The sequence below is a fragment of the Bos indicus genome, chromosome 1, assembly GCF_029378745.1.
Source record: "Bos indicus isolate NIAB-ARS_2022 breed Sahiwal x Tharparkar chromosome 1, NIAB-ARS_B.indTharparkar_mat_pri_1.0, whole genome shotgun sequence".
Classification (NCBI taxonomy): domain Eukaryota; kingdom Metazoa; phylum Chordata; class Mammalia; order Artiodactyla; family Bovidae; genus Bos; species Bos indicus.
In genome coordinates, this window is record NC_091760.1 from 11,947,716 (window position 1) to 11,964,565 (window position 16,850).

The following is a 16,850-nucleotide window of genomic DNA, read 5'->3' on the forward strand; positions in this document are numbered from 1 at the left end:
ATACTTTGTGCTTTAAAGAAAGCATCTCAGTATTATTAAACAGAAGTCAGATGTAAAGGTGTTTGTAGGTGAAGTGGAAGCAGGGAGTATAAACTACATTTTTGAGAAATGTGATAGCATAATATGAACTACAGATGGTAGACTTGAGGGAATATTTTTAGTGTGTGCAGAGATGAGCATTTTTGTGATCTGACTGAAACAATAGACAAAGGAAAACTGAGAATGAAGGATGTGTGTAAAGGTGTCGCTGGGGAAAGTAAGAAAATAAAAGGATAGTTAAGAGAAAGGGGGGATAAAGATTAATTTATTCACTGTTATGTGGCAACTCCAGATGACTTGTCAATAGGGAACAAATAGAGATTGTTTATTGACTCAGGAAAGCATGGATGCAGTTTGTTAAGGAGTGGGATAGTCACAAAAAGAATTGAATTTGGGAAGAGAGAGGATGGATGGAGGAATATACGTTTATACGTACATGTTTAAATATACTTGGAAGCTATGAATAATAGAGGCAGGCTGCTGCGGGATAAATGAGGACATGCTAAATAAGTGGCACTGGTAAGGAAACTGAACCATGTACCTAAAGGATTATCAGTCTTTAACACATCCCAAGTTCCAGTGGGATTATTAGCATGATGCTGTAAGACCGAGCCGAGTTGCTTGGTGGTAGAGCAGGCAGGTCACAGAAAGGCTTCTGGAAGATCTGCATTAATATTAACAGCCAATGCTTCCTGAGAATTACTAAGTGGCAGGCATTCTTCTCAGAAAACTGCAGAGCTTAACTTATTTATTATTCATAAAAGATAGGAGCTATTAATATCACTTTTTTTTTTCCCCAGAGACACGGAGAATTCAAGTAATTTGGTCAAGATTTCACAGCTTGTAAATGGCAAAGTGAGGGATAGAACCTGGGCTCCTGACTCTTGAGATCATGCTGTTGGTCACATCATCATTCTGCCTCCCATATTAGGAAATTCAGTGGGCTGCTAAGTGAGAGTTCTACTTTTTAATGGGCTTCTCTTCAAAGGAAGTTTCAGGCCTGCAGAAGAGTGGATGCCTCTCAAAGGTCTGGATAAACTGACCCTTTTTTACCATCCAGAGGAAGCCTTATGCTTTCTGTTGGGTACAGAAACTCACTCACGCTCCTTTTTGTCTCCATTGTTTCCATGTTCACATTTTCTGCCTTAAGGTAGCCTGACTGGGTATTGGGTATTGACTCAGGCAAGTGTGGACCATGTTTGTCAATGAGTAGAATAGAGTCACATAGAGATCTGAATTTGGGAAGAATAGGGTCAGTCTCATTCATTTTTTTTCATAAACATTTACTTCCCAGAATAGTGTAAGATTAGAAAGGCCACTGAAGACAATGACACTTGTTTCTGTTACCTATTGCTGTGTAAAAGACCACCCGAAAACTTGGTGCCATGAAAGGGCAACCATTTGTTATTTCTTATGCTTATGCAGTCTTGGAAATGATTGGCTTTCCTTAAGTGACAGGTAATAATAGGTACAGTTAGAACTGGACATGGAACAACAGACTGGTTCCAAATAGGAAATGGAGTACGTCAAGGCTGTATATTGTCACCCTGCTTATTTAACTTATATGCAGAGTACATCATGAGAAACGCTGGACTGGAAGAAACACAAGCTGGAATCAAGATTGCCGGGAGAAATATCAATAACCTCAGATATGCAGATGATACCACCCTTATGGCAGAAAGTGAAGAGGAACTAAAAAGCCTCTTGATGAAAGTGAAAGTGAAGAGTGAAAAAGTTGGCTTAAAGCTCAACATTCAGAAAACGAAGATCATGGCATCTGGTCCCATCACTTCATGGGAAATAGATGGGGAAACAGGGGAAACAGTGGAAACAGTGTCAGACTTTATTTTTCTGGGCTCCAAAATCACTGCAGATGGTGATTGCAGCCATGAAATTAAAAGATGCTTACTCCTTGGAAGGAAAGTTATGACCAACCTAGATAGCATATTCAAAAGCAGAGACATTACTTTGCCAACAAAGGTCCATCTAGTCAAGGCTATGGTTTTTCCTGTGGTCATGTATGGATGTGAGAGTTGGACTGTGAAGAAGGCTGAGTGCCGAAGAATTGATGCTTTTGAACTGTGGTGTTGGAGAAGACTCTTGAGAGTCCCTTGGACTGCAAGGAGATCCAACCAGTCCATTCTAATGGAGATCAGTCCTGGGATTTCTTTGGAAGGAATGATGCTAAAGCTGAAACTCCAGTACTTTGGCCACCTCATGCGAAGAGTTGACTCATTGGAAAAGACTCTGATGCTGGGAGGGATTGGGGGCAGGAGGAGAAGGGGATGACAGAGGATGAGATGGCTGGATGGCATCACTGACTCGATGGACGTGAGTCTGAGTGAACTCCGGGAGTTGGTGATGGACAGGGAGGCCTGGCGTGCTGCAATTCATGGGGTCGCAAAGAGTCGGACACGACTGAGCTGAACTCAATAATAGTTACTAGTGTTTATTATCACTATCAGCAGCAATAGCATAACATAAACAATCCACAACCTGCTAATGGAGAACTTATATCTCTTCTCTTTCTGGTACCCCAGTACCTTAGAGTCAGGGATGTTAAATGTGAGGAATCTCACAGACTGCTGTAGGTGACTCTAAGACTGTTTCAAAACTCACCATAGTATGTAAAAAGAACTTTGGATAAAACATAAGAAGACATGGGGCCCAGACTTGGCTCCACCATTTGGTAGCTACATTAACCTGGGCAAATCATAGTCGTTTAAATTCTGAGTAAATTTCTTAACCATGGTCAGTGGGATCAGTGGGGGCAATAGTCACCTCACTAGACTAGTAGTGTTAGTTGCTCAGTTGTGTCCAACTCTTTGTGACCCCAAGGACTGTAGCCCACCAGGTTCCTCTGTCCATAGGATTCTTCAGGCAAGAATACCAGAGTGGATTGCCATTCCCTACTCTAGAGGATCTTCCCAACCCAGGGATTGAACCTGGGTCTCTTGCATTGCAGGAGATTCATTACTGCCTGAGTTACAGGGAAGTCCTTGTTATAGTGTGGCTATGACAATTAGATTAATACTGTGTGTAGAGTGCTTTGAAAAGACAATCAGTTCAGTTAAGTTCAGTTGCTCAGTCGTGTCTGACTCTTTGTGAACCCATGGACTCCAACAGGCCAGGATTCTCTGTCCATCACCAACTCCTGGAGCTTGTTCAAAATCACATCCACTGAGTCAGTGATTCCATCCAACCATTTCATCCTTTTTTGTCCCCTTCACCTTCTGCCTTCAATCTTTCCCATCAAAAAGGTCTTTTCAAATAAGTCAGGTGGCCAAAGTATTGGAATTTCAGCGTCAACATCAATCCTTCCAATGAATATTCAAGACTGATTTCCTTTAGGATGGACTGGGTGGATCTCCCTGCTGTTCAAGGGACGCTAAAGAGTCTTCTTCAACACCACAGTTCAAAAGTATTAATTCTTCGGTGCTCAGCTTTCTTTATAGTCTGACTCTAAAACCATACATGACTACTGGAAAAACCATAGCTTTGACTAGATGGACCTTTGTTGGCAAAGAAAAGATAATGGACAGTGGAAAAGACAATGGACAATGCCTAATGTGTATTAGACTCTTTCTTACTGGGATCTTGTTTGAAATGTTTTACATGTATTAAATCATCTATGAAGTTGGTGGTATTATTAATCCTATCTTGCTGTTGGGACCCTGAGGCACAGAGAAGGTCAGTAACTTGTCCAAAGCCAGGCACTTCATAAGTGTCAGAGTGAGGAACCAATGAGAAGGTGCTCATGCCTGACAGGAACCAATGAGAAAGGAGCTCATTTGTGAAAAGAAAGAAACTAGAGAAGGCAGAAGTAGCTCCTCTAGGAGCACAGAATGCATGGATCCAGAGGAGGCAGGGGTAGATATCTGCACTGGGCTGAAAAGGAATAGTTGAGTTACAGCCTTGCTTATAGGTTCCTCTTCTGATGGAGGCATTAGATGTGGCAGAGGAAGGCTATTTTCCCTCAGGCATTCTCTTAGGAAATCAGTCCTTCTGATTAGACAGTGGCTCAGATCATGAACTCCTTATTGCCAAATTCAGACTTAAATTGAAGAAAGTAGGGAAAATCACTAGACCATTCAGGGATGATCTAAATCAAATTCCTTATGATTATACAGTGGAAGTGAGAAGTAGATTTAAGGGATTAGATCTGATAGACAGAGTGCCTGATGAACTATGGATGGGTTCGTGACATTGTACAGAAGACAGGGATCAAGGCCATCCCCATGGAAAAGAAATGCAAAAAAGCAAAGTGGCTGTCTGAGGAGGTCTTACAAATAGCTGTGAATAGAAGAGAAGCAAAAAGCAAAGAGAAAAGGAAAGATATAAGCATCTGAATGCAGAGTTCCAAAGAATAGCAAGGAAAGATAAAAAAGCCTTCCTCAGTGATCAATGCAAAGAAATAGAGGAAGACAACAGAATGGGAAAGACTAGAGATCTCTTCAAGAAAATTAGAGATACCAAGGGAACATTTCATGCAAATATGGGCTCGAAAAAGGACAGAAATGGTATGGACCTAACAGAAGCAGAAGATATTAAGAAGAGGTGGCAAGAATACACAGAAGAACTGTGGAAAAAAGATCTTCACGACCCAGATAATCAAGATGGTGTGATCACTCACCTAGAGCCAGACATCCTGGAATGTGAAGTCAAGTGGGCCTTAGAAAGCATCACTATGAACAAAGCTAGTGGAAGTGATGGAATTCCAGTTGAGCTATTTCAAATCCTGGAAAATGATGCTGTGAAAGTGTTACATTCAATATGCCAGCAAATTTGGAAAACTCAGCAGTGGCCACAGGACTGGAAAAGGTCAGTTTTCATTCCAATCCCAAAGAAAGGCAATGCCAAAGAATGCTCAAACTACCACACAATTGGACTCATCTCACACGCCAGTAAAGTAATGCTCAAAGTTCTCCAAGCCAGGCTTCAACAATACGTGAACCATGAACTTCCAGATGTTCAAGCTGGTTTTAGATAAGGCAGAGGAACCAGAGATCAAATTGCCAACATCCACTGGATCATCAAAAAGCAAGAGAGTTTCAGAAAAACATCTATTTCTACTTTATTGACTATGCCAAAGCCCTTGACTGTGTGGATCACAATAAACTGTGGACAATTCTGAAAGAGATGGGAATACCACCTGACCTGCCTCTTGAGAAACCTATATGCAGGTCAGGAAGCAACAGTTAGAACTGGACATGGAACAACAGACTGGTTCCAAATAGGAAAAGGAGTACGTCAAGTCTGCATATTGTCACCCTGTTTATTTAACTTCTATGCAGAGTACATCATGAGAAACGCTGGGCTGGAAGTAGCACAAGCTGGAATCAACATTGCCAGGAGAAAGATCAATAACCTCAGATATGTAGATGACACCACCCTTATGGCAGAAAGTGAAGAGGAACTAAAAAGCCTCTTGATGAAAGTGAAAGTGGAGAGTGAAAAAGTTGGCTTAAAACTGGACATTCAGAAAACTGAGATCATGGCATCTGGTCCCATCACTTCATGGGAATTAGATGGGGAAACAGTGGAAACAGTGTCAGACTTTATTTTTTTAGGCTCCAAAATCACTACAGATGGTGATTGCAGCTGTGAAATTAAAAGACACTTACCTAGACAGCATATTAAAAAGGAGAGAGATTGCTTTGCCAACAAAGGTCTGTATAGTCAAGGCTATGGTTTTTCTAGTGGTCATATATAGAAGTGAGAGTTGGACTGTGAAAAAAGTTGAGCACCAAAGAATTGATGCTTTTGAACTGTGGTTTTGGAGAAGACTCTTGAGTCCCTTGGACCACAAGGAGATCCAACCAGTCCATCCTAAAGGAAATCAGTCCTGGGTGTTCATTGGAAGGACTGGTGCTAAATCTGAAACTCGAATACTTTGGCCACATCATGCGAAGAATTGACTTATTGGAAAAGACCCTGATGCTGGGAAAGATTGGGGGCAGGAGGAGAACGGGATAACAGAGGATGAGGTGGCTGGATGGCATCACCAACTCGATTGACATGAGTCTGGGTAAACTCCGGGAGTTAGTGATGGAGAGGGAGGTCTGGCATGCTGTGATTCATGGTTTCTCAAAGAGTTGGACACGATTGAGTGAATGAACTGAAGTGAATCAGTCCTTCAGTGAACTCCACCCTAAAGATGAAACCCAACTTCTTCCCCCAGGAGTTTAAGGCTCTAAGCAAGGGCTTTGTAGTCACTTTAATTTAGACAGAGAAATGAGTTTGGTCCTCAGTGATTTTATTTACTATTGTTAGTTGATAAGCTGTGTCTGAATCTTTTGCAACTTCATAGATGGCTGCCTGCCAGGCTAATCTGTCTATGGGATTACTATACTAAAATTTATATTTTATGATTTCTTTTATCCTTTTTATTCATTTTTAATTCTGGGAAACAGGAAATAAAGTAAAATGTAAGAGTGATAACCTTGAGGAAAGCATGGACCCCAGATGCTCATTCTCTAAGGCCTGAATCAGAGAGCTTAGCTGAAATTCAGGCAATTTCCCCTTCTCCCTGCAGAGAGTGATGATTCCTAGGATGCTGGAGGATGCAAATAATTACATAGATAAAATTAATGCTGTAATAAATTTATACAGTGAAAATCCAGGAAAATTTTCACTCTGAAATTTATGCATTCAGCTTGACCAGTGGATTGACTTGGCAAAAATGCTACTTTCTTACAAATTTGTACATTTATAGGCTCTCTAAATGGCACCTATAAAGAGAGACTGTGGCCTTGATTTTTCCTAATTCTGTCAAGTGCTTTATAACTTGAGTGGAAAATAAGATCACTGATGAATTATGAGATGTTAATCATTTGTTGTTTATTTAGCAACACATTTCTTCAGTTCCACCTTTAGGGAAACACCAAGCTACAGCAAAGGAGAGAAATATGTGAACGCAGCCTTCAAGGGATTTCTAAAAGGGATACTTCAGATGAAGAAGAGTTCAAAAACCAAAGGAAGGACTAGTTCACAGGAGCCCATCCCTTCAGTGGTAAGCCAGAGGAGTTGGAGAGCTGCCCACCTGGGGCCAGGTTGTCAAGAGAGCCCCCCAAAGGAGTGCATATACACAAGTCAAGGTGGAGAAAGTCCTGGCCCACGTTCCCAAATGCCTAGCTAAAGGAGTCAGCTATCAAGGACTCCTTTCTCCTTTGTTGAGAAAGCTGAAGTTGAACAGTTCTTTGAAGACCTTACAAGACCTTCTAGAACTGACACCCCAGAAAGATGTCTTTTTCATCACAGGAGACTGGAATGTAAAAATAAAAAGTCAAGAGATACCTGGAGTAACAGGCAAATTTGGCCTTGGAGTACAAAATGAAGTAGGGCAAAGGCTAACAGAGTTTTGATGAGAGAATGCACTGGTCATAGCAAACACCCTCTTCCAAAAACACAAAACATGACTCACATATGGAACATCACCAGATGGTCAATACCAAAATCAGATTGATTATATTCTTTGCAGTTAAAGATGGAGAAGTTCTACATCATCAGCAAAAAGAAGACCAGGAGCTGACTGTGGCTCAGATCATGAATTTATTGCCAAATTCAGACTTAAATAGAAGAAAGTAGGGAAAACCACTAGGCCATTCAGGTATGACCTAAATCAATCCCTTATGATTATACAGTGAAAGTGACAAATAGATTCAAGGGATTAGATCTGATAGACAGAGTGCCTTAAGAACTATGGATGGAAGTTCCTGACATTGTACAGAAGGCAGTGATTACTGGGACGACCCAGAGGGATGGTATGGGGAGGGAGGAGGGAGGAGGGTTCAGGATGGGGAACACATGTATACCTGTGGTGGATTCATTTTGATATTTGGCAAAACTAATACAATTATGTAAATTTAAAAATTAAAAAAAATTAAAAAAAAAAGAAGGCAGTGATTAAGACCATCCCCAAGAAAAATAAATGTAAAAAGGAAAAATGATTGTCTGAAAAGGCCTTACAAATATCTGAGAAAAGAAGAGAAGTGAAAGGGAAAGGAGAAAACAAAAGATATACCCATTTAAATGCAGAGTTCCAAAGACTAGCAAAGAAGAGATAAGAAAGACTTCCTCAGGGATCAATGCAAAGAAATAGAGGAAAACAATAGAATAGGAAAGACTGGAGATCTCTTCAAGAAAACTAGAGATACAAGGGAATATTTCACACAAAGAAGGGCACAATAAAGAACAAAAAAGTGTCCAATAAATGTACAGAACTAACAGAAGCAGAAGATATTAAGAAGAGGTGGCAAGAATATACAGAACTATACAAAAAATATCTTCATGACTCAGATAACCACGATGGTGTGATCACCCACCTAGAGCCAGACATCTTGGGATGTGAAGTCAAGTGGGCCTTAGGAAGTCTCACTATGAACAAAGCTGGTGGAGGTGATGGAATTCCAGTTGAGCTATTTCAAATCCTAAAAGATGATGCTGTGAAAGTGCTGCACTCAATGTGCCAGTAAATTTGGAAAAGTCAGCAGTGGCCACAGGACTGGAAAAGGTCAGTTTTCATTCCAATCCCAAAGAAAGGCAATGGCAAAGAATGATCAAACTACCACACAGTTGCACTCATCTCACAAGCTAGCAAAGTAATACTCAAAATTCGCCAAGCCAGGCTTCAAATGTATGTGAATTGACAACTTCCAAATGTTCAAACTGGATTTAGAAAAGGCAGAGGAACCCGAGATCAAATTGCCAACATCTGTTGGATCATTGAGAAAGCAAGAGTGTTACAGAAAAACATCTACATCTGCTTTATTGACTATGCCAAAACCTTTGACTGTGTGGATCACAGCAAACTGTGGAAATTCTTAAAGAGATGGGAATACTAGGCCACCTTACTTGCCTCCTGAGAGACCTGTATTCAGGTCAGGAAGCAACAGTTAGAACTGGACATGGAACAACAAACAGGTTCCAAATGGAAAGGAGTATGTCAAGGCTGTATATTGTCACCCTGTTTATGTAACTTATATGCAGAGTACGTCATGCAAAATGCCAGGTTGGATGAAACACAACTGGAATCAAGATTGCCTGGAGAATAACCTCAAATATCCAGATGACACCATCCTTGTGGCAGAAATTGAAGAAGAATTAAAGAGTCTCTTGATGAAAGTGAAAGAGGAGAGTGAAAAAGTTGGCTTAAAGCTCAACATTCAGAAAACTAAGGTCATGGCATCCAGTCCCATCACTTTATGGCAAATAGATGGGGAAGCAATGGAAACAGTGAGAGGCCTTATATTTTGGGGCTCCAAAATCACTACAGATGGTGACTGCAGCCATAAAATTAAAAGATGCTTGCTTCTTGGAAGCAACACTATGACCAACCTATACAGCGTATTAAAAAGCAGAGATATTGCTTTGCCAACAATGGTCTTTCTAGTCAAAGCTTTGGTTTTTCCAGTAAGTCATGTATGGATGTGAGAGTTGGACTATAAAGAAAGCTGAACACTGAAGAATTGATTCTTTTGAACTGTGGTGTTGGAGAAGATTCTTGAGAGTCCCTTGAACTGCAAGGAGATCCACCCAGTCCATTCTAAAGGAACTCAGTTCTGAATATTCATTGGAAGAAATGATACTGATACTGATACTGAAACTCCAATACTTTGGCCACTTGATGTGAAGCACTGATGACTTGGAAAAGACCTTGATGCTGGGAAAGATTGAAGGCAGAAGGGGACGACAGAGAATGTGATGGTTGGATGGCATCACTGACTCAATGGACATGAGAATGAGTAAGCTCCGAGAGTCGGTGATGGACACAGAGGCCTGGTGTGTTGCAGTTCATGGGGTTGCAAAGAGTCAGACATGTCTGAGGGACTGAACTGAACTGAATCAAGGGCTACTAGCATACACAAGCCAGATTAGAACCATGACAGATTGTTCTGGTAAAGAGAAATATGCCATGTCACAAAAGTGGAAATCATAGAAAGCAGAGTATATATGAATTAATGACTCAAGATACAGGTGCAGGGAATCCTTAGGGCAAAAACCATGGCAGAACCTAATATACAGGCTTTGTTTTTGCCTCCCTGTTTGTAGCTGGGTGAACACCACCTCTTCTGCAATCTATTCTAGAATGACTCCGTTCAAGCCAAGGGCTCATAGAGTTATCCCTTCGTGGATGCTGTCTACAAACACGTCATTGGCCTGAACCATCCTAGATGATGCAGTAGTCATAGAGCACGCATAGATTTAGAAATAACGCTACTCTTATCTTCCACATAAAGAAGGTGGGGTGAGAAAAGTTATCCACTTTTCGTTCGAAGTTACTAACTTCGAACACAATCGAAGTTCCCTTTTAAAAATTCTCTTATTAATTCTGAAGCTAACTTTGCAAGATTATTTTGAGAAACAAATTGGAATGTCTCAGATTAACACAATTAAGGTGCAAAATTGTTATCCAAATGTTTTTTAAAAAGTAGAATTGAATTGTTTAGCAATGAATGTATTTTGTTTCTCACATTAGTTATCTTTTAACATTTTATTCTAAGTTCTAAATATCCCCCATTTGGTGGACACTTATTCATCTGATTTTTAGGAATGCAAATTGTCCCTATTAGAAGTGATGACCACTGCAGTTTAGAGGTTATTTGTGCAGATATTTATAAATGTCTGAGGTCATATTGACTAATAGAGAACAAATATCTATATCTATATCTATATCTATATATATATACACACACACACACACACACACACATAAATATAGCTAGCTAGCTAGACAGGCATATTCTCTCTCTCCATGTACATATGTAAGACCTCAGACATTTATAAATATCTGCATAAATAACCTCTAAACTGCACTGGCCAGTTTATATATACATGAAAGATTTATCATAAGAGTTTGTAAGTGGTGATGAAGTTGAAGATGATTTTTTGTGCCAGTTGTACAGCTTGTAGTCAACTTTGGAGATTGCTTTAGGAGAGAGACACTCAAAAATTTGAGACTCCAGATAAAAGCACACATCTTGCTGCCTGAAGCAAAAGGGGAGAAGTCAGGTTGGCAGGAACAATTTTGCCTCATCTTATTTCTTCCTTGATGTATAATTGCTCTTTATGGTTTAGAGTCACTGAAAGTTCTCATCTTTCTACAGGTAACACGTTTCTGTAGAAATTTTAAAAGAACAAAGTGCACATTGTTATTGCACTGTTATCTGTCTTCTAAGCTTGGCTATTTGTAAACATTTAGAACAAATTGCTTTTCAGAAAGTTGATTGATTGGCTGATCCCATTTTGAATAACTTGGGACAGTCTATTTCATAGAAAAAAGATAACTCTATCTTCTATTTGAAAGCAACTCAACTCTGAAAACCTAGGCATTTTTAGTGTTCAAATAATCGGAGTTAAATTCCTTTCAGAACTCTGACTTGATAAGACTTTCAATGTGTATTTTGATTAACTGTCTGAGTGATTGATTGATGGATCTTTCCACATTGGGCTGAATTGATTATAGAGGTGCCTGCAATAAAAGGACCATGCTGTGTATTTTGTGAATAAATTAAGCTGTTAGTCTTTTATATGTAATTTATAACAGACTACAGATCAGTAGACATTTGGACTTCAAAGCTGTTCTTCAGTTTCTTTATTCTTTTAATGATGTATTTCATACATCTAATATATAAAGTACACAATATATCAAATTATGAAGTCTGTGTTTCTGAAAAAAATTAATATTTTAAAATACATGTCATTATTTTACTGTAGCATCAATATTTTATTAATGAAGAGTTAATCTTCAATGGTTTAACTATTTCTGCAACTGTCTAATAATAATTCTGCAGTTCTGCCTTGTCCAAAAGCTTCCCTGAGGTAAGGGAGAGAGCCATTTTCTATTTGTGACCCCTATATGTTTGTGAAAGTTTTTTTTTTAACTTCCCAATTAAACTTCCCCCAGATTCTAAACCAAAGTGCTAAATTAAAATTCTGATTCCATGTTTTGTGTCTGTAGGACCTTGAGTGAATTTACATAACTGCCCCGTACTATACTTCTTCTCTATAACTAAGATCATATTAACTCTTATACTATTACAAAAATTGCATGAGTTATTATATATCTGGCATATAATAAGCTATTATTATTGTTACTTTTTATTATTTTGATAACCCTAATATAGAGAATTATAGTTCATATCCATGAATTTCCATGTGAAAGAGTATGTTAGCAACAATTTCAAAAGACCTATTCTTTCTGAATCTTATTATGAGGGTCATTGTAATTACATCATAAATTTGAGATATTTCATCAATTTCCACTGTTTATACAGGTACTGATTATCTAACAAATGTCACACTTTTTATTTAAGGATACAAAGATAAATAAAATCTCTTCTTTGAAGCTTAATAGAATCAGGTGGTTCCAATTTGAACATTTGTGATCAAGCAGTTGGACATCTGTGATCTGTTTTGCACCTGAAAGTGTATACAGAGGTTGGGATAACTAAATAAAAATAAGGCACTATCCAGATAATTGGTGTACTATGTGAAGATCCGCATGGTCACATTTTCAAAAGTCCCATGTTGTTCAGATGCGAAGTTGTGTCTGACTCTGTGACTTTATAGACTGTAGAATGCCAGGCTCCTCTTTCTTTGTTCTCGCAGAGTTTGCTCAAATTTATATCCTTTAAACTGGTCATACTCTCTAACAATCTCATCTTTGGTCACCGGCTTCTCCTTTTGCCTTCAATTTTTCCCAGTATCAGAAAAAACTGAAGGTACTCTTTCTTTTCTTTTCCAATGAGTCAGTTCTTCACATCAGGTGGCCAAAGTATTGGAGTTTCAGCTTCAGCATCAGTCCTTCCACTGAATAGTCAGGGTTCATTTCTTTAGTATTGACTGGTTGGATCTTGCAGTCCAACGGACTCTCAAGAGTCTTCTCCAACACAACAGTTCAAAAGCATCAATTCTTTGGTGCTTAGCTTTCTTTATGGTCCAACTCTCACATCCATACATGACTACTGGAAAAAACCACAGCTTTGACAGGATGGAATTTTGTTGGCAAAGTAATGTCTCTGCTTTTTAATATGTTGTCTATGTTTGTCATAGCTTTTCTTCCAAGGAGCAGGCATCTTTTAATTTCACGGCTGCAGTCACCATCTGCAGTGATTTTAGAGACCAAGAGAATAAAATCTGCCACTGTTTCCCTTGTTTTGCCATCTATTTACCATGAAGTGATGTGACCAGATGCTGTGATCTTAGTTTTTTGAACATTGAGTTTTAAGCCAGCTTTTTCAGTCTCCTCTTTCACTTTCACCAAGAGGCTCTTTAGTTCCTCTTCGATTTCTGCCATAAGGGTGGTGTCATCTGCATATCTGAGGTTATTTATCTTTCTCCTGGCAATCTTGATTCCAGCTTTTGCTTCATCCAGTCTGGCATTTCTCATGATGTACTCTGCATATAAGTTAAGTAAGCAAGGTGACAAAAGACAGCCTTGACTATATACAGCCTCCTCATTTTATAAATTTCACCTGCTGCTGCTGCTAAGTCACTTCAGTCGTGTCCGACTCTGTGTGACCCCACAGACGGCAGCCCACCAGGCTCTCCTGTCCCTGGGATTCTCCAGGCAAGAACACTGGAGTGGGTTGCCATTTCCTTCTCCAATGCATGAAAGTGAAAAGTGAAAGTAAAGTCACTCAGTCGTGTCCGACCCTCAGTGACCCCATGGACCGCAGCCTTCCAGGCTCTTCTGTCCATGGGATTCTCCAGGCAGGAGTACTGGAATGGGGTGCCATTGCCTTCTCCAGAAATTTCACCTACACGAGGTATTTGAGTATTTGTGATGGCTGGAAGATAGCTGGAAAAGGACTTTGATGAAAGATTGGCAGTTATCTTAAAAGAGAGAGACAAATTAAACACTTGGAAATATACTCAAACAATGTTAAATTTATGCCTTATTATTTTCTATTGCTTATGTTGGTGAAATAAACTGTATCAGTAAAGGGGTTACTGTGCTATAGCAGAAAGAGAGTGTTTTTAAACCAGGCAGACATGGATGATGTTATAAAGGGCTGTTAATTCCTGTTTATATGCAGACTGCATCATGAGAAACACTGGGCTGGATGAAGCACAAGCTGGAATCAAGATTGCCAGGAGAAATATCAGTAACCTCAGATATGCAGATGACACCACCCTTATGGTAGAAAGCAGAGAAGAACTAAAGAACCTCTTGATGAAAGTGAAAGGGGAGACTGAAAGTTGGCTAAAAACTCAACATTCAGAAAATTAAGATCATGACACCTGGTCCCATCACTTCATGGCAAATAGATGGGGAAACAGTGCAAACAGTGACAGACTTTACTTTCTTGGGTCCCCAAATCACTGCAGATGGTGACTGCAGCCATGAAATTAAAAGATGCTTGCTCCTTAGAAGAAAAGTTGTGACCAACCTGGACAGCTATTAAAAAGCAGAGACCTTGCTTTGCCAACAAAGGTCCATCTAGTCAAAGCTATGGTTTTTCCAGTGGTCATATATGGATGTGCGAGTTGGACTATAAAGAAAACTGAGCACTGAAGAATTGATGCCTTTGAACTGTGGTGTTGGAGAAGACTCTTGAAAGTCCTTTGGACTGCAAGGGATCCAACTAGTCCATCCTAAAGGAAATCAGTCCTGAATATCCATTGGAAGGACTTACGCTGAAGCTGAAATTCCAATACTTTGGCCACCTGATGCAAAGTACTGACTCATTGGAAAAGACACTGATGATGGGAGAGACTGAAGGTGGAAGGAGAAGGGGACAACAGAGGTTGAGATGATTGGATGGCATCACCGAATCAATGGACATGAGTTTGGGAGTTGGTGATGGACAGGGAGGCCTGGCGTGTTGCAGTCCATGGGGTTGCAAAGAGTTGGACATGACTGAGTGACTCAACTAAACTGAACTGAACCTATGATTCTATATATGTAACCTTGGGTTAGATATTGAATATTTCCTCTTTTAGGACTTTGCATGCATAAATCAAAACCTGCTTTGTGGATTAGTATTAACATGTGTAGGACAACCGGCAGGATGACTCTGTGACTGACATTTCAATAGAGTCTCAACGAAGAGCAGTTATTTGTTTCTTTTAGTAACTGAGATGAGTGTATCTAACACTGGACCAGTTCCAAATCCCCCTTTTTAAGTATTATTGCATGACTTTCGATTCTAAGTTAGGTAACCTTACTTGCTTGTAGATTTTCACTTCTAGAATGCAAATTCCTCCACGGCAGGAGTTGAAACTTTGTGTCTAGCTGCTCAGCACCTAGTACCCAGTTTGCCTCTTAGATTTTCAGTTCAGTTCAGTTCATTTCATTTCAGTTCAGTTGTTAGTCGTGTCCGACTCTTTGCCACCCCATGAATCTCAGCACGCCAGGCCTCCCTGTCCATCACTAACTCCCGGAATTCACTCAGACTCACGTCCGTTGAGTCAGTGATGCCATCCAGCCATCTCATCCTCTGCCGTCCCCTTCTCCTCCTGCCCCCAGTCCCTCCCAGCATCAGAGTCTTAGAATTTAGACAATCAGTTTGGAATGCTGAGTTCTACTCTATGTACCAGTAGGTTCTTGTTTAGTTGCTAAATTGTGCCCAACGACTCTCTTGCCACCCTGTGCACTATAGCTAACCAGGCTCTTCTGTCCATGGAATTTTCCAGAGTGAGTTACTGGAGGCAGTTGCCATATCCTCCTCCAGGGGATCTTCTTGACCTTGGGATCGAACCCACATCTCCTGCACTGCAGGTGGATTCTTGGCCTCTGAGCCACCAGAGAAGCCCCCCAGAAGGTTCTGGGTAATATAAACTATATTCTGAAGAGAACAGAGATCTCCAATGGATATAATTCCTAACTTGTGATGGGCAAAAACAATAGATGAAATTTATCTTGATTTAAGGAACAACTTTCTATTTTGCTGAATAATAATATACTTCTGATTTTTCTGGAAAATCATTTGCATGACAAGATATTATTTTTAACTAAGATAATGTTTATCTGATACAACCTTATAATTGATAGGTACTGAGTGAAACACATTGAGGAGAGGAGTATCTTTCAGGCAAACTATTTAGTAGATTGATCATTAAATATTACAGTTCATCCTCTCTTTTTATTGGAATTGCTTTACAGCATTGTGTCAATGTCTACTGTACAGCAGCATGAATCAGCCATATGTATATGTATCTCCTCCCTCTTGGGCCTTCCTCCCACCCCCATCCCTATCCCAACCCTCTAGGTCATCACAGAGCACAGAGTGAAATTTCTGTCTTGTATAACAGCTTCCCCCCAGCTTCCCACCATCTATTTTACATATGGTAATATATATATGGGGGAGAAGGCGATGGCACCCCACTCCAGTACTCTTGCCTGGAAAATCCCATGGGTGGAGAAGCCTGGTGGACTGCAGTCCATAGGGTCGTGAAGAGTCGGACATGACTGAGCAACTTCACTTTCACTTTTCATTTTCATGCATTGGAGAAGGAAATGGCAACCCCCTCCAGTGTTCTTGCCTGGGGAATCCCAGAGACAGAGGAGCCTAGTGGGCTGCCGTCTATGAGGTCGCACAGAGTTGGACACTACTGAAGCGACTTAGCAGCAGCAGCAGTATATATATGTCGATGCTACTCTCTCAGTTCATGCCACCCTCTTCTTTCTCCTCTGGTCCACAAGTACATTCTCTATGGTTTGATCTCTATTCCTGCCCTACAAATAGGTTCATCTGTGCCATTTTTTTCTAGATTCATATATATGCATTAATGTCTAGGTTAAACTTAGACAGCATATTAAAAAACAGATATTATTTTGCTGACAAGGGTCCATATAGGTTTTTCTG